General features: G+C 32.3%; 1 protein-coding gene across 4 annotated transcripts in view; it reads right to left on the reverse strand.

Annotated features, from left to right (window-relative positions):
- Window positions 1–22,806, reverse strand: part of LOC130450265 (brain tumor protein) — a 421,334-nt gene extending 398,528 nt beyond the window's left edge. For 2 of the 4 annotated variants that reach the window (XM_056788574.1, XM_056788569.1), the window contains exon 1: window positions 22,454–22,806. The gene's annotated coding sequence lies outside the window, so the exon portion shown is untranslated. The remainder of the gene's footprint in view (window positions 1–22,453) is intronic. The other 2 variants (XR_008910565.1, XM_056788580.1) reach the window with 2 other exon arrangements.
- Window positions 22,807–26,311: the final 3,505 nt, after the last annotated feature.

The following is a 26,311-nucleotide window of genomic DNA, read 5'->3' on the forward strand; positions in this document are numbered from 1 at the left end:
TATATACAAGTTATGAGAGAAGTCATTAAAGAGATTGACGAAATCAGTACCTCGAGTGATGCAAGCAAATCAGCATAGCTGCAGCTATAAAAATGTTCAGTTGGACAGTAGATTAACCAATTGTTGTGAAATTTTAAAAAAAAGTGCAAAAACCGCATCTGACAGTTATCATTTATTGAGAGACTTGTATGGCAGAGAATGTTTATCAAGTGCTTATGGTTTTGAGTGTATTAAGCATTTTAAAGTTGAACGAGTAAAGAATCTAGATAATTTCAGTACAGGTAGCTCTAGTCGTAGGTTCTCTTCCAAGCCACTACGCCATTTCATTGCGCATTATTTGTCAATAGGTTTCTTGCTAACTCTAACAACCCACTGTAAGGAAGTCCACTTTATTCGATGTATCTTGCGGAGTGACATTTTTATCTATTTCCTAAAGTGCGATCTTCATTAAAAGTCACAAGATTTAAATCCGTTGAATCAGTTAACAATATAGCAACCCCTTTTACTCTCTCTTACCCATAAAGTGTTGTAGGGGTATGCCATATATATAGTGAAGGTGAAAATGGAAAAAAAGTATGAAGTCAGGATAAAATATTTCACATCGTCAGTTTCGTAATTAAATAATCACACCTAGTATACCTTTATATAAGCCATTCAGAGAAAATCTGTAATTAATAGACCATACAACAAAGTAAAATTAACCTCAAGCAAAAAAAATTGATATTTCAATAAAAGGTTATCAGTAAATACGAGATGAAATGAGGAAAAATATTTCAATCTAAAAGGAATCGTGAATGGAATACATCTCAAGGTAAAAAAGTGAAGAAAGAAAAGCCGAAAAAAGATTTGACAAAGTAATTAAAAAAGTATTATTGTGATTGTAGTGTGAGGGTTGCTTATTAGGTTCTAAAATAGACAAATAAAAACAAATAATTATAATAGGATACGGCTATATTGTTTTTCAAAATATTCTCTATCAATACACTTTTGCATACGTTTGAACCAATTATCGAAGCATTTTTTCCATGCCGATTGAGGTACCACTAAAAAATGTGATTTGAACGCATCAACTAATACTTCAGAGGTAGAAAAACGTTGACCTCTCAATTTATTTTTGATCTGCGGGACTAAGAAGGAATCATCGGGTGCCAAACAAAGATTATTCGGCAGACGACCCATCAATTCCATATTTAAACTATTTAAAAACGTTTTTCTTTGGGTTGATGTGAGAGAGCTCGCATTATCATAGTGGAAAACGATTCTTCTTCTGCATTTGGTTTGAAAAAAAATGCTGTGGTACCATTCATAATTGACCATACTATATTGTCCTGATAGGGTGTTGGCTTATTGCAAGAAAACACGACCATTGGCTTCAAAATGCTTCATGCGTGAACAACTTTTGTTGGATTTGGCTCGTCTTGAAAGACCCATAAAGTCGGTTGTTGTTTAGTTTCAGGTTCATATGCATAGATCCATCATTCATCGTCTGTCACGATCTTATAGACGTATAGATGTATAGATTTAATTTTATCAGTATTTCTTTGCACCAATCGACACAAGCTTTTTGAGCGATTGTCAAACTATCCGGTATTCAACGTGAACAAATCTTACTGACAGTCAAAAGTTCATTCAATATTGAATGCTGTTGTATTTCAATAATACCTGCACATGTATTATTGAAATCCTTGTTATTAGTATAGTTTCCTTTGAATGCAATTGTACAAAATTTTCGAAAAGTTCACAAAAACATATAGTTTTTGTTAACATTCAAATTAACATAATTCTAAAAGAAAGGCATGGTTTCCAGATTTTTTACCACAATATTTCTTGGTATAGAGACCTCTAAAAAATAGCAAAGCAGAATTTGAGACAATCTGAATGATGTCAGATATTGAATTTGGGGTTTTCATAGCACGAACAATAGATGAAAAATGATTTAGTCTCCTATTGCACTAAATCAAATCAAATACGAATTCTTGATCACCAAAATCGTATTCTTTATATATTTTTTCATTTGCTAACATTTCCAAAATTAACAATTTGATAACGAAAGCAGCGTGCTGTCTTTTTATTTAAATTAGTGAACGAGAACAATATGAGAAAACTCGTGCAATCTGAGAATTTTTTCAATTTCCCAGCATCTTTTCAACTAAAATTATGTATCAAACTCAAAAGATCTGAATCATCATTTGTTGATCCAATTGGAATTGTCGAACAACCTGATACGTCAAAAAATGTGGAATCAACATTAAATACCACTTAATAGAGGATTTTGCCTCATTAACATTTCGCTTGACTCACTAACGATTGATTTTTCCTACATTGATTTCGAGTTATAACGATCAGTTTCATTCGAATTCAATATAAATACGGTACGTTTGAATATAGTATAAGTTACTGTTAATTTGATGTGATTTAAAAAATAAAATGAAGACACTAAAAGTGTTATATACAATGGGATTTATGGGACTATTTGTTACTGCAGAACGGTTACCTGGTTTTAGAGGCTATGGAAGTGGAGCGAGTGAACATACCTCGGGATTTGGAGGTGTAATGGATGAAATTTTTCATGAAAATACTAATAGAGGTGACGATGTTAAACCTGTATTTGAAACATTTGAGGATCATTCTTATGAACATAAAAGTAAACTAGGTGAAATGGGAAGTTCTGCTGGGGAAAATCTAGAAGTTTATCCGAGGGTTTCAAGTTATTATGCTGATTTGGGTATAGTACCTATTGAAGACGGTAGTTCTTGTACTTGTCCTTTCGAATTACAAAGATATCAACGTAGCCATCACAATCACAGAATATTTGGAATGCGGGGATTAAGAAGAAACGGATTTGTGCCACATTTACCTGGTCATGACAATTTTGAAGGTATATCACAAAATATGAAAGTTCCATATGTATTGGAAAATGAAGCAAACAAATCGAAATTATAGATATTCAATATAATAGAACTTTTATTTTCTTCATTACAAATACGTGATATTTCTTTGTATCTATATTAATTAGAAATAAAATTCGATAATAATTTACAGAAGTATGTATTTTTTTATTCGATATTCACTATACTAAACACACTCTTTATTGCTACCACTAAAACAGTGTCTGATGCATGCTGTCTTAACCAAGTTATCGTCTTCAGAGAACGAAGGTAACCAGAAATTTCAATTCAATTAAGGTTGAAAAATATAAAATTAATAATATAGGCTTATAGTTAATTGGTCAAGCAGTTGTTTTTAGAAAGTTGAGACGTCAACAAAAAAAACAGTTTCAACGAAAAATTAAGTTTGATACGTTTCGAAGATAATAATTCAAAGAACTTTTTATAATACCACATTTCATAAAGATCTGAAAGTGTACAAGATAGGAGTCATGTGGTCAATCTTGTCATGTATAAAATAAAATTGGAAAATTATTATATCACCGATACCAAAAGTTCAAAACAAATTTCATATTTTTCAGGAATAATATATTTTTATTCACATTTTATTTATTTTCAACTCTTCTATTAGCAGCTTCTAACATCATACCATACGTCTACGACCCTTATCCTATCCTTACTTTAATAATTAGTAATTTTCAATTTAACAGAAGTTAAATTTCAATTAAGAAACCTTCTTCATTAAAATTCATAATGGTCGAAGTGAAGGAAAGAAGTATAAAAACCTACAACGAAAACCAATAATAGTCATATGAAATATAAAGTAATTACTACTAATTGAATAATTAATTAGTAGATTTTTAATTGATATGTATGGGAATGAGGAAAAAGTAAGTAAGCACGAAATATTTCAAAATATTAACGAACGAGAAGTCATATTGAATACAAAATATGTACTGTTTAATTCAGTTTAATTCAGAAAGTCATATACACTACGAACCAAAGGAACTATTTTGTTTTTTTTTTGCTCCAGCACATTTGCAAATACTAAGTATTTGCAAATGATCAAGTAAGACAACTCCTTTTAGAAAGTTCAGAATCTGCTGGCACAGATCTTCATTTTCTTATTCATACGCACCCAGGTATGTTGCTTTGGAATTCCGTAGTCCAAGGATGGTAAAAAAGGTATGTATAGTCAGTTTCACAAGATTTCGTTTGGATTCCACTGAATATTGAGTACTACCCGTAATAATCCCCGAATATGTTGGTAATCCCAAACAAATAGTACAGATAAATATCTAGGTCTATGAAATACTTCATGATGACCTAGGTAATATATAATTAATTAAAAATTTTTCGTGAATTTGGCTCCTGAAGCAAAATTGTTTATAAAAAATGTTTGCAGTCCGTTAAAGTGTCCAGATTTGAAAAGAAAAATCGAAGGAAAGTATCTGAAACTGAAAAAAAGAGTATTGCCAATATCATCAAGTGTGTAATGTATAATTTTCGAAGCCTAGAACAAAAGATACATTACCTAGATATTATTGGAAAAGATGGATTAATGATGAATTCGAGGTAACAATGATTTATTCGTACAAAAAGTTTACAAATGATTGTAAGCTGATGTGATACTCTAAATAGAGATTGGGTGGATTGGTCTAAAGAGTATTAACAACAACACCATTTTTGTTATACAAATAATCACGTTCTCACCGCCAACAGCTGGATATTACAGAGCAAAAAAAATCTTGTACCAGCGCTTAAATAATATGACTAAGGGCTGGTTTCTTCACGTTCTAATAAAGTCCCAAATAATTATTAGCCACATAACTTTTAATTGTCGATTAATGTTTACCGTTTCTTCACCCTAGTTGGTTTAAATCAGAAGTAACTAATAAGTATTTGTCACTTTATTATGCATTTAACCAATAGTCTACTGTTGATAACACTATGAAAGATGCCCATATAGCAGTCGTCTGTCGGTTTCCTATGATTTGTGACAACGATCTGTGCGTAATTATATTTGCACGTGTTTTGTTAAGGTTAATGTTCAAATAGTCGCTAGTTGGAAAAATATGTGTTGGTCTGAAAATTATAGTTTATTTTGATAGGAGAGGAAAAAGAAAACGACCAATTTCATCTTTGGACAAAAAATTGGAATGATCAATTTCATGACGAACGGAATAAACTCGTTCTTATGGAATTTGTTGTATTTTCTCAATGAATTCTTCATCAAACAAATCTTCTAAATCTTGAAAAGCATCCATATTAAATATTTAATTATTTGTATGGCGAAAAAATCAAATATATGTATAATAAATTAACAAATCACTTTTGATGTATATTAAAGGTTAAGTTTTTACTAAACTCTTTAATTAACACTTGTGACTGCCTAATAACTTATTTGAGAAAATAACTGGATTTACTCGGAGGTTTACTTTATTAGAAGGTGAAGACATCGGATTTTTGGTTATTCGGTAAATAATAGTTAGTAGGGACTTTATTAGGAAGTGAAGAATCCCGGCCCAAGGCAGTGGGAGATTCATTAGTGCCTGTATACCTATATACTCAACTCAGATAAATCGAAAAATATTCAACTCATTTTAAATTCAAATATGGTGAGAAATCATGTAATTAAAGCTTTTTGAGAGTTGATAAGCAGTAGCAAAAGAAGGTTATACATTTTTGCACGTCTATTATTTAAGGTGAAATTTGATTTGCGAAATACATCTGTATCATTTGGTCTTTTTTTATTACCGTAAATTCTTTTATTAATGTCTAATCGCAAAAAAAATATTCTGGAAACTAATTCTTCATCTAATTCTTTCAGTAGTCAATTGCGGTTATTTCAGCAAACAGTGAGAAAATAATTAAGGAATTTATTGTTATTAACATTAACATATTAACTTTTAGTCTTTTCCGAGATATTTGAGGTTTTAAATTATTATTGTATTTTTTAACAAGTTTTAATTTTTTAGGTATACTTTTAGTAGGCTTTGTAATAAATGACAGATATTTAACTGCCATTAGTCAATTGCTGCTAATTTCGAAAATCTTCAAAATGGTTCTTTTTCAATTTAATAACGAATAAATAAAATTCAAAAATACTTTTTTATTTCTTAGTGCTTGTATCACGGGTGAAAATAAAATTTAGACCACACCTTCATCTCCAAAAATTTACAACAAACATTCAATATCTGGTTTGGTACGGTAAAGTTTGGCTACAGGAAAGTATACATGATTTTGTCTTATTCTTTACTCCTGTATGCATTAAAATAGAAAAAACCGGGTGGATTCAACCAAAAAAATAAAGAAATTTGATATTTATTAAGTTGAACTTTGAACACTTTTTATACACACCCTGTATAAAATAAAAAAAAAATAGATTCAAAACGTCTGACCTTGTTAAAAGTAACCGAACAGAAACTATTTTTATATCTTTAAAGGTATCGTCGTAAAAATATATACAGTGCTTTTCAGATAAAAGTATCCACCTTTAATAACTTTTGTAATACTGGTATTTAGAAAAAATCCAAAAACACGTCAATTTATGTTGGAAGGGGCAAGCATTATGGCTTATTTAAACTTACTGAAAAAGCCACCCCCTCACCCCTAGCAGCATCCCCTTTATTTTTTTAAATTACTTTTCATATTTTTTATGTAAAATTTGGATACTCCTCTTTGAGCTGATTTCAAAACTGTATAATACTTGTAGGTTAAAGTGGTTAGTTTATGAGATAAACAATTTTTCTTTTAAGAGCACAAATTTTACTTATTATTTACTTTCACCTTATTTGCCTGTACTAAAATGGGTTGTACAACAGTTCAAACTCTTTAATCTTTTTAACTGTGCTATTTATTATGAAGTTACAATAAGTGTTCAAAATGAGTACCATTCACTTCCATACAATGGTATAATCTATTTTGAAATGCCTCTCTGACATTTCTTAATACGGCTGGATTTAATTGTCGACATTCATTTTCTATCCTCTCTCGTAAATCATCCAGAGATTCTGGTTGGGTAGCATAAACTTTTGTTTTTAAATACCCCCATAAAAAGAAGTCTAGGGGTGTTAAATCCGGTGACCTAGGTGGCCACTCCATCATCTGCCCCCTTCTACCTATCCAACGAGCGGGGAATGTTTCGTTTAAAAATTGTCGGACAGGCATAGCATAGTGTGGGGGAGCTCCGTCTTGTTGAAATACCAGTAAATCTTCGGAAAGGTTATCATCATTTTCTATTATTGTTGTAATACGTGGGTCAACCCCTTCCCTGAGTAACTCAAGATATGATTCACCATTTAAATTTCCGTTGATGAAGAAATAGCACAGTTAAAAAGATTAAAGAGTTTGAACTGTTGTACAACCCATTTTAGTACAGGCAAATAAGGTGAAAGTAAATAATAAGTAAAATTTGTGCTCTTAAAAGAAAAACTGTTTATCTCATAAACTAACCACTTTAACCTACAAGTATTATACATTTTTGAAATCAGCTCAAAGAGGAGTATCCAAATTTTACATAAAAAATATGAAAAGTAATTTAAAAAAATAAAGGGGATGCTGCTAGGGATGAGGGGGTGGCTTTTCCAGTAAGTTTAAATAAGCCATAATGCTTGCCCCTTCCAACATAAATTGACGTGTTTCTGGATTTTTTCTAAATACCAGTATTACAAAAGTTATTAAAGGTGTATACTTTTATCTGAAAAGCACTGTACTACGTATATATGAGTCTGCAACAGTGAAATTTTATACAAAAAATTATTAACTCAAAAAGTATTCATTTTTCGAAAAAAGTTTCAAGACAAAAGTATACTAAAATTTTTTGTAGATTTCAAAAATCTATTATTATAAGGATGTTCTATTTAAAATCACAAAGTTAGTAAAGTAAAGAGTAAAGGACTCAATTTTCGATTGAGCTAAGTTGTAGTTGCAAGCTGCATCGCAAGTTCTAGAAGCATTCAATTAGGATATCATCTAACGAATCGTCAAAATGAGCTGATGCCCATTGAGTAATAGTTTTGTCTTAAATTTTTGTGAGCAGATTTATTTGCTTTGTGAAGTTTTTTGTTAGTTTATAGATCTCATAAGGGCTACTTAAAGAAGTGTGGTAGTTCCTTCTGGTAACGTGTCATTGCAAGGAGGTCGTGTAGTTGCTTAAAGTACCCGTTAAAATTACTGCCTGGAATTACTCTATTTCGATTGAATCAAATACATGTAGTATAAAGCATATGTAACTTTTGAAATTAAGAATGCACCTACACGTTTACAGTGAATTATTAATCGTTTACATTTTCACTAAACATATATACCAGAAATCCGAACGAATTATTTTCTTTTTCCGTTCTATTTAACTGTAGTTTGGTAACTCCAATCCTATATACAAGACTATACACCTGCCTTGCACAGCAAGTGATTACAAATTCAGTCTGAAAGTATTTGAAAGCTTAAGCTTTTCAATGCTTTCTTTTGTGTCTGGGTGTAGAAACTACTTAGTTTTTAATATCAAGTAGGTACGTGTCAATGTCGATATTGGAAAATATTGAGAAATGAGCGAGATTCTGATTAAAATTCTTTTCATCTAACGAAAAGGGTTATCTCTTTGCAACCTTAAAATGTGCTCACTCTTGTTTGATAGACTTAATTTATAAACTGTAACGCAATAGTGAAAAGTAATCTTTGAAAACTACCGATTTTTTTTATACAGCACTTTTACAATCTAAGCACGACTTCAAAATTACTAACAAAAATTATTGCAGAAGAAATCTCAAGTAGCGGCATGAGCGAAGAACAACAGGGATTTAGACAAAATAGATCAACCATAGACGCTATATTCATCTTAAGACAGATTGCCGAAAAGGCCATAGAGTACAATAAAACCGCGTTTATGTGCTTCATAGACTTAACAAAAGCATTTGACAGAGTGAGATTACATGATACCATTGAGCTACTAAAAGAACGAGGCGTAAACCAAAGGACAATAGACATCATTCGGGACATGAACAACGGAAATAGCACATTTGTAAGAGCAAACAACGAACTCTCCAGTAAAATGCCAGTATCAACAGGGATCAGACAAGGAGATAGTCTCAGCCCAATACTCTTCAACATTATAATGGACGAAATCATAAAAGAAGTCAAAACGACAGGCAGAGGATACAGAATGGGAAAACATGAGTTTAAGATAGTTTGCTACGCTGATGACGCGGTTGTGATATCCGAAGATGAGGATAATCTGCAAAAACTGCTACACAGATTTGAAACAGTTGCAGGAAAATTCAATATGATCATATCGACACAAAAGACACAATCCTTGACAATAGCGAGAGAACCAAGAAGATGCAAACTGGCAATTTATAATAAAAGTGTAGAGCAGGTTATGTCCTTTATATATTTAGGGGTTAACATCACGAGCAATAGAAACTTGAAACAAGAAGTCAAAACGCAAACAACAGCAGCATCTAGGATATCAGGATTCCTTCGAACCGTGATATGGAGGAATAAATTTTTAAGTATCGAAAGCAAAACACGGATATATAAAACTTGTGTCAGACCAGTAATGACATACGCCATAGAAACGAGGGCGAAGACTGCAACTACTAAGCGGATTATTAGAACGACCGAGATGAAGACATTACGCTCAATCACAGGGAAAACACTAAGAGACAAAATAACGAGCAATGAAATCAGAAGAATGTGTGACGTTCCGGATATAGTGAGATGGGCCAGAACTAGAAGAAGAGCAGGGAGAGATCATGTCAATAGAATGGACGACGAATGACTGGCGAAAATCGCAAAGGAAGAGAGACCCAGTACAAGTAGACCGCCTGGAAGACCACCAAAGCGCTGGTATGAGAGCTGGTCCTCGGAGTCACAACTTAGGCTGCCTCTTTGAAAACACAAGACATATTCTTAAAATAAGAAGAAGAAAAAGAAGAAGACTTTTACAATTTAATCTAAAAACAGATAAATAGAATATGTCACTAAAGTGAGTAAGGAACCATCCATTGACGGTACTTTGGGAGTATTTATTGTGGGATTTCTTCTGGCATTATTCTCTTCAATTTTCTCTTGGCTAGTAGCTGGTTGAATAGATGATTTATTAATTCTCTGCTGTGGTCATTTGATCCATTTTTGTATCTTATGGGATAGTTCTTCATCACATATTTGATACGTGGGATGTTGACTATGTATACTACTTGAAAGTTTACTAGCAAACCGACCACTCCGACATCGAAAATACTCAGTTTCAACTGTTTATACAATACAAAACAACTATCACTATAAAAAAAAAATAAAAGTACGAGAAAATCGATTGTTCACCCCACAGCCGCCATTTTATTGTAGCCGTTTTCAATAGGAAAAAATTGATGTTAAGTGGGTAACCTTCCACATCCATATGGCGCAATCCATGCTCCACATTACATTTGTATTTAGTATGCTTTATAGTTTGAAGCTATTCGGTTGTTCAAATTCCACTTACGCGGAAATAAAGATGATTTGTCTGACGTTGATTGCGATGAAAGAGAGTTAGATATTAATAAAAATGATATTGATATTGACGTTAATGATAGTGATAGTTCTATACGAGGAGGACCTGAGAAAATGATTATGGAGAAGGAATTATACATCAGTGGACTGAAGCACACACAAATTTACAACATTATAAAAGAAACACACGCCAAACCTACTCAAACAGTATATAAATCAATTACCTCACTCGGTTAGAGCTTAACTCGACTGCTGTGAACTGAAGTGAGTAACGATTGGTGAAATGGATGACATGGCGTGTTGCAATGGTGGCGCCAATATTAATGTTCTTTTTTGCAGGATGTTCATACCGTTACAGTTTGTTCCGGGACGCGGGACAAGTTAGGGAAATACGAGAATGTTCCATGATATACGGGACGACTGGCAACCGTGCTGTAACTAGATATAATGTTACTTGAGTAAGAATAGTAGTAATAAAAGCTACTGAACTATAATAATTTTTTATTCAGTGACTTTAAAAACTATAAATATGAACCAACGGTAGGTACGTGTACGAAGAGTAAAAGTTGCTCATATTGTTCGACCTCGAGTTACACTCATTTATAATATCTGGGCTATGGAAATATCGCTTTCTATACTTTATTGTAAACCGACTTGTAATAAAAGTGCAATTTAAAAAACAGTTGAATAACAAATTTCTGAATATTCACAATTAATGAAAGCAAGACATACAGCATGTATCACCTTGTGCTTATACTTAGCTACTTGAATAATTTATTTTTACTATTACGCAGTACCTGTGTGAAATATGAAAAAATGAATAAATTTAAATTATATTGTCGTTGCCAAATGTAAAATTTTTGAGATATGAATCTTATATAAGATCACCTATATCATGAGTGGTTTCTTATTGGGAACGTGGCAAGGAAACACCAAAGTGGACTAACTTCAATATATTTTCCGAGCTTTCGAATACTTATATATTCATCGTCTGGGAAATAATTAATTAAGATTTTCGATGATTTTAAATCGTATTCAATTTTTAAAACTCGTACACATCGAAGTTCTAATAGACACATATTTTATCTATATGAAACATGGTTTGACAATCACGATGTAGTAAATTTCGGTTGGGTTGACATTAGTTAAAATTGCTATTTGAATTGGCTATGTTCCAAGGGAACACGTTATGAATATGACAGCAGTCGTGGCAACTCATTAAGATACCAAATAGTAGTAGTAAACAAGCTCAAATGTTCGCATTTATGTCTGAACAAAATATTCCTATTCCTGTCAGCGATCGTAGAAAAGGCCCAACAAACAAAGAATTGATTACTATTATTAAAGGTCTAATGTTAGAGAAAATTTATTATATTGACAAGCTGTGCAAAGAACAGGGTCATAATCTTCTCAGACTACCTCCTCCCTATTGCATATTTAACCCTATAGAGATAATGTGTACAAACGTAAAATCAAAATTACGAAAATACAATCAGTCTTCAGAACTGAGTAAAGAGGTTGTAAACCTCGTAAAGAACTAGCAGCAGACCGGCAAGAACTTTGGAAAAACTGTGTTGAACATGTTATCAAAGAAGAAGATGAGTATGTGGTATCACCTTCTTTACAACCCTTCATAATTTAATCAAATGATGACTCTAGTTCAGACGATTCTGACTACCATGATTATTTATAAAGATACTTTGGAATTGAAATGTTTTTTTTGTTTTATTTACAAAGAATTTATTTTCCTTTATGGTTTTTGTTATGAAATTTCGATTTCCAGACAAAAATAACGAATGGAGTACATTTCACATCTGGTACCCTGTTTAAACCAAACTTCCTCACAGACAGGTACATTTTACTCGTCTATTTATGTTGTATAATTTAATATTCAGTTATAACAAGTTAACGAGGTATAATAATGATTTTTTTCCAAGTTCCAAATAGGATTAAAATTAAGTGCTTCTGTCTAAATAACGGCGTAAAATTCCGTCCAATTTATAATGATTCGATTGACTTTTAACTTTAAGTTGAAGGGTTTTTCAAATTGACGTTTGTATATAAAAAATAATAACAACATAAATGTTTCTTTTTTGTATAATTTCAACTCCGTTTTTGCTTGTTTGACAATAAAATATAGAATTGTTTTTACAAGTTAGAAATCAGCTGACTGAACTAAATAAAGTTGTAAACTTTGCTTAATCATTACACAAACGTAATATAAATATGAGTTATTAGATATTGTTATTAAGGCCACTGGGCGAAGGTACCTTCAAGGTTTCCACATATAATATATTAATTACTAAAATCATATGTAGCGCAACTCATAACTTTTGTTTAGAATCCACCGTTAACAAACTTAGAATTAAAAAATGCCATTTTTGTTTCTCAATGTAGTTTACATTTCTTCTGCGAATGATTTACGACATGTATGACTACACAAGTGTTATTTGAGCTTAGAAAATAGCTGGTAATTGCCAGAGAACAAATCTGGATAATAAGCCGGATGCTCAATAAATTAGAAGTCTGTCAGAAATAAGGCGGTTGTTGCAATGGCATACCTGTGACGGGATACGTTATTCTTATAAAAGAGAACACTCGTGAACAATAAACAACTTGTATTATGATTTCCTTTTGCAAATAGTCTTCAGCCTTCAGCATCTCATAATACGGTTAGCTGTACTTCTCAGCTGAATCTTGAATTGCTTAGGCGGTGGTGGACCTTAATATTTCAACTCCCTCTTCCACATTTCAGTCTCTAAATAATAGAGATGGATCCATTACTTATCCATCTATCTTGAAACATTTATTCAATAGTCGTAGTCGTTGATCTTGCTAGAAGATATCAACGATCAATAACTCTTCCACCTACAAGGTCTCTTTTATAAGCGTAACCATTCAAACACCTGCCATTTCTAGAGTCCAACCATTTGTATACCGAGATACGACTCTCTACATTGCGGGTTTTTATTGTAGGTGCAAGTTGACATTCTTCAGTTTCTCGCGCAATTCTCTACATAATAGGTTACAATGATTGTTTTGATTAAGATTTGGGTTAGGAGTAAAGTAAAGGGATCAACCTAGTTAACAGCTTGCTTCCATTTATTTCCTGGTATATATTCCTTGTTCTTCCTCTCTGTTTTGCACGCTATGCTCTTACCATGAAGACATTCTTTTTAGATAACTCGATAATTGCAGTCTTCTCAATTTGACTATGTCAATGATTGCTGAATCATTATTTAACCCATATATTTATTTATTTCCACGTCTTTCCAACCTTTTTAAGTTTTTTCTTTATAGATTCATGCTGTTCACATATCCTAACTTCTTTTTATGCGTTTTATTCGAAACCCAGGCTTCTCTGCCATAGCAGATGCTGTATTTCTTATGACTGTTTTATATATCCTCATTATTGAAACTTATATTAACTTTAGAATTTGACGCCTGCAAATCTCATACTCTCAAATAGTCAGTTTTAGAGTACTATTTCCTAAGTGCATTTGTCATTCATTAAAACGTATAAATCCATAAATCTGTGTTTTTCTTCTAACTTTATTTTACTGCAGTTTTGGATCTCGATTGCCTGCATATCTAGTTTAGCATTCTTTCCGATTTTCATATATTGTTTTTTCCTAAATTTATAATTTTATATAAAGCATATTCATTCCACAATTTCACTACTGCTACCCAAGTATTGAGGCAACATATTATTACAGACTCTATTATGAATAAACATTTTTATAATGTTCAATACGAGGAAAATTGCATGTGGGAATTGAATTTTCTAGAGATTCCTGGTTATTACTATTAGGTTAATTAATCGGTTGTTATTATTGTTATATATGAGGGGTCAAAGCGCAAATGCGCCTCTGTCAAGAATAGAAAAAAAATATTTTTTAGTCAGTCAACACTTCGATGCTCTATTTATGGTTCTTTATCTACAGTATATGTCAAAATCGTTCCTATCCCTTACAAAAAAGCCTTTTATGATCAGAGTGAGATTCAAAAACGACACTATCAAATCCATTCAGTACAAAACCGCCACTGCTACGTCTCGGCCAATCACAGCACAGGAGCCATTGTGATATTTGATTGAATTTCTCGTGTTTTGGTTGTTTGAAATGGGAATAAACATAGCTGCAGTGCCAGCTAACAAAGCAAGGAAGAGAGTCCTTAATGAGAAAGAATGGAATCGCAACAAGGAAAAGCAAGAACGCTAAGTTTTGCAGCAAGACCTTTTTTGGCCTCAAATGAATGACTTTATGCATTGGTGATGTAGTGTTTCTTTCACAATGACGGTCTCCTATAATAATAATAATAATAGCTTATTTATAAAGGAAGGCTAGGCTATATAACATCACGTCTGCAGCTACACCCACGTGGTAAGCGCGGGCGAAGTCGCACTGACGAGCTAGGTAAATGAAATGAATAAATTCATTTTTCTTACGTGTTTCAATTATGCACCGAAAACCTTACAAAACTTGAAATTATTTTTTTGAAAATGTCACCATAAATAAAAAAGAATTTTAAATGTAATGAGATAACCACACAAGACATCAGAAAACTCAAGATAATTTTATTTTAGAGTACCTCAAAACAAAGTACCCTTCTCATCGTAGACGTAAAATAAAACAGAGACAGGAATCAGAAGCACGGCAATGTACATAAGGACATTCACAAAGCCTTATAAATTATTAAAAGTGTGCCAAAAAGTATTTTTATACATTTTAGACATTGATGTACATAGGCTAAGAAGAATATCGAAAATATTTTTGTCTCCTGATCAATTACCAGTTGATCGACGGGGTGGTGATAGATCCTCGGAAAAAAATTTAGCATAAAGAGAGAAAGAAAAGGATGCTTCATTGACAAAAAATTGTTACAATTTATAGACAAACCCTTGTAAAAACAACAAAACAAACACTTTCCAGTAAATATGCCATCAAAGTATTGCGGAATGCGAGGAAAGATGATATCGATTTCATTTCAATTGGAAAGTGATGGTGCATTTTTCTTCATTGCAAAATATTGAGCCCTTAACTAATTCTGAACGTGGAGTAGGTAAGTAAAGGTCGTGTCCCACGTTCCTAAGTAGATAGCCGTGCAACGATCTTACTGAAATTGGAGAAGCGTGCTTACTAATTAGGCAAAAAAGGCAAAAAAGAAGTGAGCCCTGCTGTTTAGTCCAAGTAAATATCTAACAGCTCTCTTTTGTAGTTTGCAAATATGCTCAAATTGAGTCGCACCACACGTACCCCAGAAGGGAAGGACATATCGGAGATGCCATTCAATAAGGGCATAATTAACTGTTAGGGAGGTTAGGATAAGTTTAGTTCTTTGGAAACTGATCTCAGCGCAAAACAGAAGGAACTTAATTTTTTAGATAAGGCAGCAATACGTAACTCATATTTTAAGGAATTGTCCGCAACAAGCCCTAACAATTTTTCAGATTCAACCTCAATGGTGGTGTAATTTAATAAAAAAGGATGCAATGTATTTTTATAGGATAAAACTTTAGTATGGTAAACTTTGAGACAGAGAACATTAAAATCGCACCATGATTTAAAGGTGATTAGTTCATTAGACATGGTCCTATGAAGTGCCGTGAGATCAGTATTGCTTCAAGAGAAACTAGTGTCTTCTGCAAATAGTCATTTTTTACCATTGTTGTCTAGATAGGCGATGTCGTTTATAAATAGAACAAACAAAATAGGACCTTGTACTGCGCCTTGGGGCACTCCACATTCTGTTGGCTTGCAAGATGACATCGTTGTATCAACCGTTACAAACTAACTTCTGTTGGTAAGGTATGACTTAAATCATGCGAGAGGTGTTCCCCTGAAACCGTAGTACTGCAATTTGGTGATTAAAATATCATGATTAACACAATCGAAAGCCTTAGGAAAATCACAAAAAGTTGCAGATAGCATCATTTGGCATTTGTTACTTAAAAACCCAAGTAGAAGCAGAGTATCATGTAATTCATAGAGACATTTAAATGTATTGAGTCACATAACTGTCGCTCATTGACATCGGAGAGAAAATACGTATCTTCCGACATAAAGATAAAAAATTGTGGCGCATCTATCAAGCAGCAACAAGAAAATCTAAATTTATAACAGAAATTATAATATTGGTTCCAATACACCCATGTTTGTCGATGTTTGCAATAAATGTACTGAAATCAGGGAAAAAGTGAAGTAAAAAAAAGTAAGCCTAATGACAGATTTGCGAATACACAAATTAAATGAAAATTGTTTTTCTGAATATTTGCGCGTATATGATGAATGTTAGTTTTATCATTTGATTGTCAAAAAAATCAAGTACTTCCAAAGGTTCCTGACCAGATAGCCTATTAAAGTCTTCAATTATACACGTATAATTTTGCAATTGGACGGATGTGTGCTCACTAGCTCACAACGTATGCTCCACAAAATGTAAAAATTGTTGTATTAATTTTTCCAAGCCAATCTATTATACCAACCGACAGAATATTTGGCTATATTGCAAAACAAATTAAAACAAAAGAAGTTATCGTAAAACCTACAGAATATTTGAATATTTACACGTATATACAGACCATAGAGAGGTAATAAAATGGGTTATGATTGCACAGAAAAAGATTGGAAATCTTATGCCAATAACATAGAACATCATTCCAAATTTTGATCTGAAAGAGATATTATCTCAAAAGAGTAAAAATAAGCCCCAAAGATTTTTGATTCGAGTTGAAATTGATTATAAAGTAGATACTGGAATTTCAAAGAGTATAATGAAATATTGCGTTTCCTCCATGAATGATTTCGGTGTCGGTGGCATACCACCGAATAACGTCAATATCAGTAGACTACAACAGGAGGATGTCAAGAAATTACTGTGCAAACATTTCGTGGACGCTTGGAAAAACGATCATGGTAATGGGCTTCTTCCCTATTACAAAAATGTAGTGAAGAAAAATAGTATTAATAATGGGGTTAAATAAAATGTTGAAGTATTCTAGAAGATGTGAAGAGTTATAATATCAGGTGACGCAGAAAGAACACATGAATTTCAAACCAGTATTTGCTTTATTTTGATAAAATACAAATTGGTCTCTGATAAATACAATGATTGGATTATCCCATTTATAACTCTGTCCATTGGAATATCGATATGCACTGTTTGTAGAGAACTGATCAGTTTTAGAAGATTCTTCAGATAGATGACGGTTCGCACCGTGCGAGGACGATCAGACGACTTCTCCTTCATAACTGATCCAGTTGTGCGAAAAGAGGCAACCTAACAATGTATTGTGTTGCCATCAGGTTTCGAATCATTCCGTGGAACATTGAACTCTGTGCGGAAATGCCGTTGAACAGTAATAACAGATTCATCACTTTTGAAGAAATGTTCAACATCAAAAACGCGATGCGCCACGGTCCACTGCGCCATTACTACTAAAACTGGACGCCCTAACCTACAAAAAACCAGCCCCCGCCCCAACACTTCGCTCCTCCACTCCCGCTACTCATACTACATGTGCTGTTACATTTATTAAAATACCATTTATTACAAAGATTGGATTTCCCAAAATCACTTGTCTCTTGTGAGAAAATCTTGTGTTTCATAGGCTCACAGGTGTAATATTCTCTCATATTTTGAGAGATTGTGGATAGAGGTGTAAACCTAGCACCTTTAGGCGTGTATTAATTCAATATTACTTTTAGTAGTCATATTAGTAATAGCTCCATATGAAAATCTGCTAACAAAATCATTTAAATGTGGTATTTTCAATCAATGTTCCTACAAAAATTTTGTAATCATCAAATATAGAACGTAGCACTGATGTGAAAAAAAGGAATATTGTTAATTATATATTATAAATAATTCAGATCCCTCCGCCGCTGTAGTATTTATGTCTATTCTGTTATTATAACTAGAATTCTTCAATTTTGAAAGGAACGGAGAATACGCTTAGCTATAAAAAATACACGAGTTTTGAATGAGGTTATCCATTTTGCTTGGTTTTCATTCTTTCATTGTATTACCGATAAAATTAGTTCATAAATATTTCAGTTTCTTCTGTAAATACACCACCCAGTATTAATGAATTATTACCACATTTTTTTAAATACATTTTTGTCTTAGAGTTGAGTAAATTATGGATGACTATTTCCTTCGAAAAATTTAAGCCAACCAAAAAGCTGTAATATTTTATGTTTACCTAGCAACGATCAAATTTCAGCGATAATACTGCACTAGTGCAAATTATCGATAATTTGCACTAGTGTCAAATTTTCGTCTAGAATTAATAAACATCATTTGGTTTTAATTTTATATTTTAAGAAAGGGAACAATTATTGTTTATTTTAAATTAAATTTTTCTCAGGAAATAGTCTGCCAAAATGCCCTCTCGTGCATGTCAAATTGTCTCATAATTTCCTCTCGTGCGCATTCGCGCACTCGAGAAAATTAAATTATCGACAATTTGACATGCACTCGGGACATTAATATTGAAAATTTGAGAAAAATTCTATTGCTAGAAAAAGAATATTTATAATTGTTTGACCACCTCGATCGATTTCATTCCAGGCTCATGCTGAACCCCCATTAGAGTGTATATAGGATGTTGCGGCAAAATTAAGCTCGAAAAGTAACTAATCAAAAATGCGTCGATTTTTGGCAGATTTCTGATATCTCTTTTCTTAAGTCTAACATCTAGAAATTGTTCTATAAGGACAATGACAAAACAGCAATTTAGTTAAATAATATGGAAAAATGTGTAGAAAATAAAAACAAGATTCATTGATAATATTAGACAATCATGTCACAATCATAGCAGATATCATTTTCGGAAGCTTGAAGATGAGTCTGAAGAATTTTTGAAACCGTTGGTGATATTTACATTGAACACACTTTTTACACCACACCCACACTCACAATTAAACTGTATGAAGTGAGTTTTTATAACCAAGCTACCGTCTTCAGAGACTGAAGGTAAACTAGTTTACCTTGAGTGTTATTGAAGCTGTTGAATTTATAAAATTATTACAGACATACACACAACACACACACACACACACACACACACACACACACATATATATATATATATATATATATATATATATATATATATATATATATATGAATTTGGATTGATATATTTGGGTTCTTCCAATCATCTTCCAAAATTTGAATTTATTTATATTTGGTTAGTAAAAAAGGTTAAGATCGAGAAAATTATGCACAGAAAAGACTTTTTAAAATTTCATTATTCTATAAATATTCAAAATGTTATGTATTTGAAATAATATTATGTTTAAAAGTCATCTCTCCGGTAATACTGTTAAGTAATCCAAAATAACCCTTCTCACAGCCGCGCATCATCATCAATTACTTATTTATTATTATGAACTGTAACCTCAACAAGTTATCAATACTATCAATTGTCTGTGTTTACTTTTTGTCAGTTTTGTAGATTCCACTTCAACTCAATTAAGGTATCATCTTCATTTATTTAATAATCATTAATGTGACAATAATGAACCATAAATATATTTATCTAATTTTATAATTATTATTTTATAAAATAAGAACTAATATATAAAGAAGCCTGTAAAACTAATACTTCGTTTACTCATACTGAATACACTGTTTACATCACCACTACACCAACACTCACAATTACACTGTCTGACGCGCGTTTCGATAACCAAGTTATCGTCTTCAGAGACTGAAGGAAAACTGTGACTCTAAAGACGATAACTTTGTTATCGAAGCGCGGGTCAGACAGTATAATTGTGAGTGTTGGTGTAGTGGTGGTGCAAACAGTGTATTCAGTATGAATATCGCCAACGGTTCCAGAAATTCCAGCTTATTCGTTCATTTAATTTGATATTCGTCTAGTACACCAGTCAGATTAGTGTAACCAATTGTAACTTTAAATTATTAAATCTTCAGTTTGCTAAATACATTGTTTTTTAAAAACAAGTTGGTGAATTGAGGTATTTAATTATACCACACGTGTAATAAATGCAGTGAATCGACACTTTTTATTGTTTCCAACCAATGTGGGTATTGACAGTCGGCATATTTCTTTTTTGAAAATAATATCCAATAAGGTATCCACGCGGCAGACTTGTACAGTCAGTGTCTATAAACATTATTTCTGTTATTTTATTAATATAATAGTGTATGTAATGAATAGGTATAAGTATATTAAAATTTTGGTATAAAAGGTGTCAGTGTAGCATTAACAAGTCTGTGCATAAGTTCCCTCGTTAAAAATCTCAACTCTCTACAAGACATTTCACAATTGGAGACAACCGCATTCAAGGGAAATTGGCAGCTTATTCAAAGAATAGAGATACGAGAAATTTTAAGAAATAATAGTTTAAAAGGTTTCCATTCATAAAATATACAAATTCAAGATCAAGAGACGCTGTTTTTTGTTAAGTTTGACGCCAATGAAATGTAAACGACTGCAGTTATTTTGTTCTCTATTGAACTTACTTATATAAATATAATTATATAATTCGTTTTGTTGAGGAATTCTTGTTTTACTTATATAATATAATATTCGAAATCATATTCTTAATAAATAAATATGAAAATTTTTTATTCACAGAAATACTTGTCAAATATAGTATCTAATCCGACAGTTTTTTGAAAAATAAATTGCAATAATTTAAGTTTCTTCCATTTTGACGAATCTTCTTCTTTTAATGCTTATCCATTAATGGATGTTCGCGACCACATTTTTCATGGCTTCTCTATCTCTAGCGGTATGGATCAATGTCTGAATATCTTGTATACCCGTCCACTGCTTCACGTTCCGCAACCATGACATCCTCTTCCGACCGAATCCTCTCTTACCTTCAATCTTGCTCTCGACTATCAGCTGAAGGAATTAATATTTATGGCCTCGCATTATATGGCTAAGGTATGCAATTTTTCGTTTCTTGACGATATTAAAGAGTTCACGGTCTTTATTGATACGCCTGAGAACATCCTCATTCCTCATTTTGGCAGTCCATCTTCACGATTCTACGATATACCCACATTTCGAATGCCTCTAATTTATTGATGTTCTTGACGAATAGTTTGATATTAACACACCCGTCAAATATAACACTTCAATGTACTAGCGTGCCCTATTTGTGTACTAGTACTGGATACGGGGATGAGACAAAAACATTACAGATTATATATTCTTTAAAAAAGTCAAATAGCCAATTGAGTGAATGATAAGGCCTAATACCATATAAATCTTGTCAGTTGTCATATCAAAGCGTGTCATGTCAATTAAACGCCGACAATCTATCGCAATGACAATTTTTCGCAAAAGAAATGAATTGTAAAATTTACTGTCTTTTTATTCTACCGGTATTTACTTATCGACAGTATGATTTTAACATTTCTCGTCTTATGCTTCTGAAAATTATTAGGTTACGTTGGTTTAGTTTAGGTGAAGTTAGGTTACGTTACGTTACGTCAAGTTAGTTAGGTTAGGTTTATATTTAGTAAATTGAAGCTGCGATGAATTGTCTCCAATTAATTGGCGAGCCATACAATGCTGTACAATGAATTCTCGTAGATTCGAATATTGATATCAAGTGTGAGAAAAATATGAAAGAATATGTCAGGCAACTGATGTGGTGAATTAGATGACGGAATTAGTATATATAAATTTTGAATGAAATGTGACACATATGTAATTATTTCTTATAGTTAAATTTGAAGGTAATTCGGTCCCTAAGTAATCGATGAAGAGACACACAGTTTATATCGATTATTCAAACTTTCGTTATGTTAAAAATCTACATACCTCTTGATATTTCATGACATCCTTTATAATATGAATATTTAGACAATATCACAAGGGCATTGTTGGTATCAGAATGCAGTTCAAATGAAAAATGTTTATTGATGAAAACGTAATTCCAAGTAGCTTATTTTCACTCTTTAACCTAATTTCCTGTTTTTAATCTAATTATGAATTCAATATTTGGAATAAAACAAAATTACCTCATACGAAATAAATTAATTAAAGGTTAAATTGATTTCGACACCATCATGAAGGTAAGCCATATTACCTTTAAAAATTTCCGGACCTTAGAGAATAGGATGTAATCTCAAAAGAAATTGAACTTAACCATACACTGCTAAAACAGTCACCACTTAAATCACTACCGTGGGAAAAAATAAGAAAAGCGAAGTTTTTTGATTTAATATTTTCCAACAGACTTAGTTATTTCCTGATGTATATAACGCTGTTATCGTATTATGCAATTTTCTAACTTAACAAAACCAAGTGAAAGTAGAATCGATTTATCTACCTTTATTTCTGTTTAGAGTTGCATAAATCGACGTAGAATTCAGCTGGTGAACTAGTAACGAACTCGCGAAACGCACAGCGAACTACCTCAATAAGATTCACTTTTCAACTAAATTAAATCGCGATGTCTTGGATTGTCGTGGACAAGTCCGTGCGTGTGGGGGGATTTTGGGGAGTTGATAATAATAATATGTTTTTAGAATGATCTCCAATGTTTCTTATGAAAGTAAGGATTTTATTGTCCAATAACTGAAAAATAAGAGTAATGAAATTGAAATTTCCAACATATTTAGCCACAAAATTACAAAAATCAATAGGTTTTTTTTTAATACTTTGCTTATAATCCTAACCATTTAGGTTGTGGCACGAGTACGATTTCCGTGGCGACTGGATCACTTCGTTTTCGAGATATCGATACTTGAAAATGGAAAAATTTATTTTTATTTAATATTTGTATATATCAACTTAACCTGACTTAATCTAACCTAATCTAACCTAACCTAACTTAACCTAACCTAACCTAACCTTCTCGTGGTGCACTTTGAGTGCAAAAAGTTCAAAAATCGTAAATTTTTTACAGCCAAAATTGTCTAAAAAAATTTTCTTCATGTGAGGATTATTTTAGTTTTAATTTATTATTATATTTTTTTTATTTTATAAATAATGAAAACAACCCACAATTCTTTATGAAAAACATCAAATTATTCATATATTTATCTTATGTTGAGTTATATTCATCACAGAGTAATGAAAGTTATCAAAAGTGGCTCATTTTGCAAAAAAAATCTGTTTTTTTTTTATATAATTTTGGAGTATAAGTCTGGCGCCACGGAAAGCGTACTCTCCCCACGGTTGCGAGTATATTTTACATTGGATCACATTCTTTCACCAACATATAGTAGATTGCTAGAATAACTAAGGGTCAATTCTATATCATTGTATTCATATCGAGTGAATTTTAATCTGGACTACGAACAAAACGAAAGAATCGTATCATTCTAGATTTCAAGACGTCGCAAGCGTCTTCGGCCAAACTTACTTCAGTCCTTCTCTTCAGTATAAAAGAAAAACGTCTTGCTCATTCGTCTAAAAATAATTTATCATGTTTTCCATTTATTACCACCAAAAAATGAACCAACAGGGTTTCTATTTAAGTTATGAGATATGTTCTTATTTTTTCTGATTTTGAATAGTTTGTTGGAGAAATAACCTTTAATCTATTTTGATGAACAATATATTTTTCTAGCAGGTAACTAACGGTAAGTCCATGGATAGAACAACGAATTAACGATATTTATTTTTATCCACGTGTGTTTTCATTCAATTTCAGTTACATTCCCTCTTTTGTGTGCGAAACAAATATTACATAGATCTTTTTTCGTTGAAAGTGTGAAAGGTTATGCTTTTTTTATTATCCTATAAAATATAGTTCAGTTAACGGGTTTACATCCATTAAAAAATTCATTGACCTAAGCTCTGTGAGAATCTTGTGAAACTTTGATAAATATCTTCAAGTTACTTGTAGAATTTCTTCTACAATGAAATCCAGTTTGTGATTGTTTGAAAAATTCCACATTGAACCTTTTGTTGACCTCACTTCGTAAATAAATATTATTTGTGAAAGTCCCTGAAATTTGGTTTGAACGGTTTTATATGCAATGTCCAAGATATTAATAACATTTTGCTGCAACCTTGAAGCCTATCCTACCCGTTGTTCAAAAGTTTCTTCTCTTTTGGAAACCTCTTTCCCTTTTTTTACAAACAGTTTTCTACATACATAGGATTGTATAAAACTTTTTAATCAACTTAATTCATGGTTTGTTCGTTGTTTATACTTAATCGTGAATCCTCATCAAAAGTCGAGGATGTTAAAAATCTAGACAAATTGCAAATGGATTTCATTTTTGGATTTTACGAAATTGTGTTTAAATCTTTGTCTATATCCTCAATTTCTTAGTTTCCTGTGCATTTCATTAGGTAGGTTTCTTTTTTAAGAAAACTCTAGTTCCGGTATTTTGGTGTTACTTTCATGACTGTCAGGTTCATTCCTCATTGACAATTTGTGATATCATCTTTCTGTGATATGCCAAATTATAAGACTGTATTAACATGGAAGAATATCGGATGAGTCGGTAAAATATAATCTGATTTAGATCATAAATTATTTGAAAAAATCGTTATGAACCGGTGGCATTCTTTTTCGGCCAAGTTGTTACAATATTCATCATAATTTGGAATATATATTTCACAATATTCGCTTCTTCCAGTGATATGAGATTTGTTATTTAAGTTTTGAGATTGACGAATAAATATTCTCTATCAAGATCAATACACTTTTACATGCGTTTATACAAATTCTCAAAGCATTTTCTCCAGTCCGATTGAGGTCCTCCAAACATAGAATTTGGACTCATCATCCGCTTCTTCGGGTGTAGGAAAACCTTAACCTCGCAATTTGTTTTTGATCTGCGGGAATAAGAAGAAATCATTGGGTGTCAAACAAGGACTGTACGGCGGATGATCCATCAATTCGATGTTTTGACTGATCAAAAATGTTTTTGTTTGAACTGATTTGCAAGTGCTCGCATTGTCGTGGTGGAGAATGATTCGTCTTCTGCGATTGGTTTTCCTGATTTTTTCGTCCATTTCTGGCAAAAATGCTGGTGAATAATTCAGACATGACCGTTCTAAGCTGCTCTAATGGAACGGTGGTGACATGTCCAATTATTTCAAAAAACCAGACGACCATTTGCTTCGAAGTGCTCCGTGTTCTCATCTTGGAAGACCCCTACTGTCGATTGTTACTTAGTTTCGGGTTCATATGCATAGATCCAAGATTCGTCGACTGTCACGATCTGCTAAATCTCTTTTGAAACACTGCGATTGAATGTTTTCAGCATTTCTTTGTACGAATCGACACGAGCTTTATTTTGAGCTATTATCAAATGTTTTCTAGCACAACAGCTGATTTTGAACCACCATCAGGAAGTTCATCCTGTAGCGAAATTCGCCTATGATTGAATTCGGAAAACCAGTGAAACATGGTGGTTTGAGATGGTGTTTAATCACCAAAAGTCCAGGCGAATTGATGGGTACAGTGTTGTTGGTTTCATTTACGTTGAGAGTTGTAGAAAATCATAGCATAAACATGTTGCCGATTTAATTCCAATTTTTGATCCAGATTAATATTCTCAGATAAAATAACGCAAATAGCATTTGTATGATAACACGATCTGAGTACGTTTACCATCAAACATGTCAAACTTTATGATGGGAATGTGAAACTTGAGTAGCAACAGCTGCAGTGGTTGCAGAAAATAAGATAAGTATCAGTTTTTTTGTTAGAAAACTTTTATAAGATATCAATTTTTCCTGAAAAAATATTTGGAAAATCATCAGTATTTTCATCATAGTTTTTTATCATAAAATTATATCTTTTTTAACTCTTTACATCAAATTTGATTATGTGTTTTCTTTTTCTACTGCTATTACGTAACAATGATGAAATTTTCTTTCCTCTAAGATGAAAAATAATACTTTTCTCATAATTCCCTTTTGAAGGTATCATAGGCAACTTCTTCTATTTCGAGTATCCAAGAATAATGTGGCATTCAAC

The sequence above is a fragment of the Diorhabda sublineata genome, chromosome 11, assembly GCF_026230105.1.
Source record: "Diorhabda sublineata isolate icDioSubl1.1 chromosome 11, icDioSubl1.1, whole genome shotgun sequence".
NCBI classification, from domain to species: domain Eukaryota; kingdom Metazoa; phylum Arthropoda; class Insecta; order Coleoptera; family Chrysomelidae; genus Diorhabda; species Diorhabda sublineata.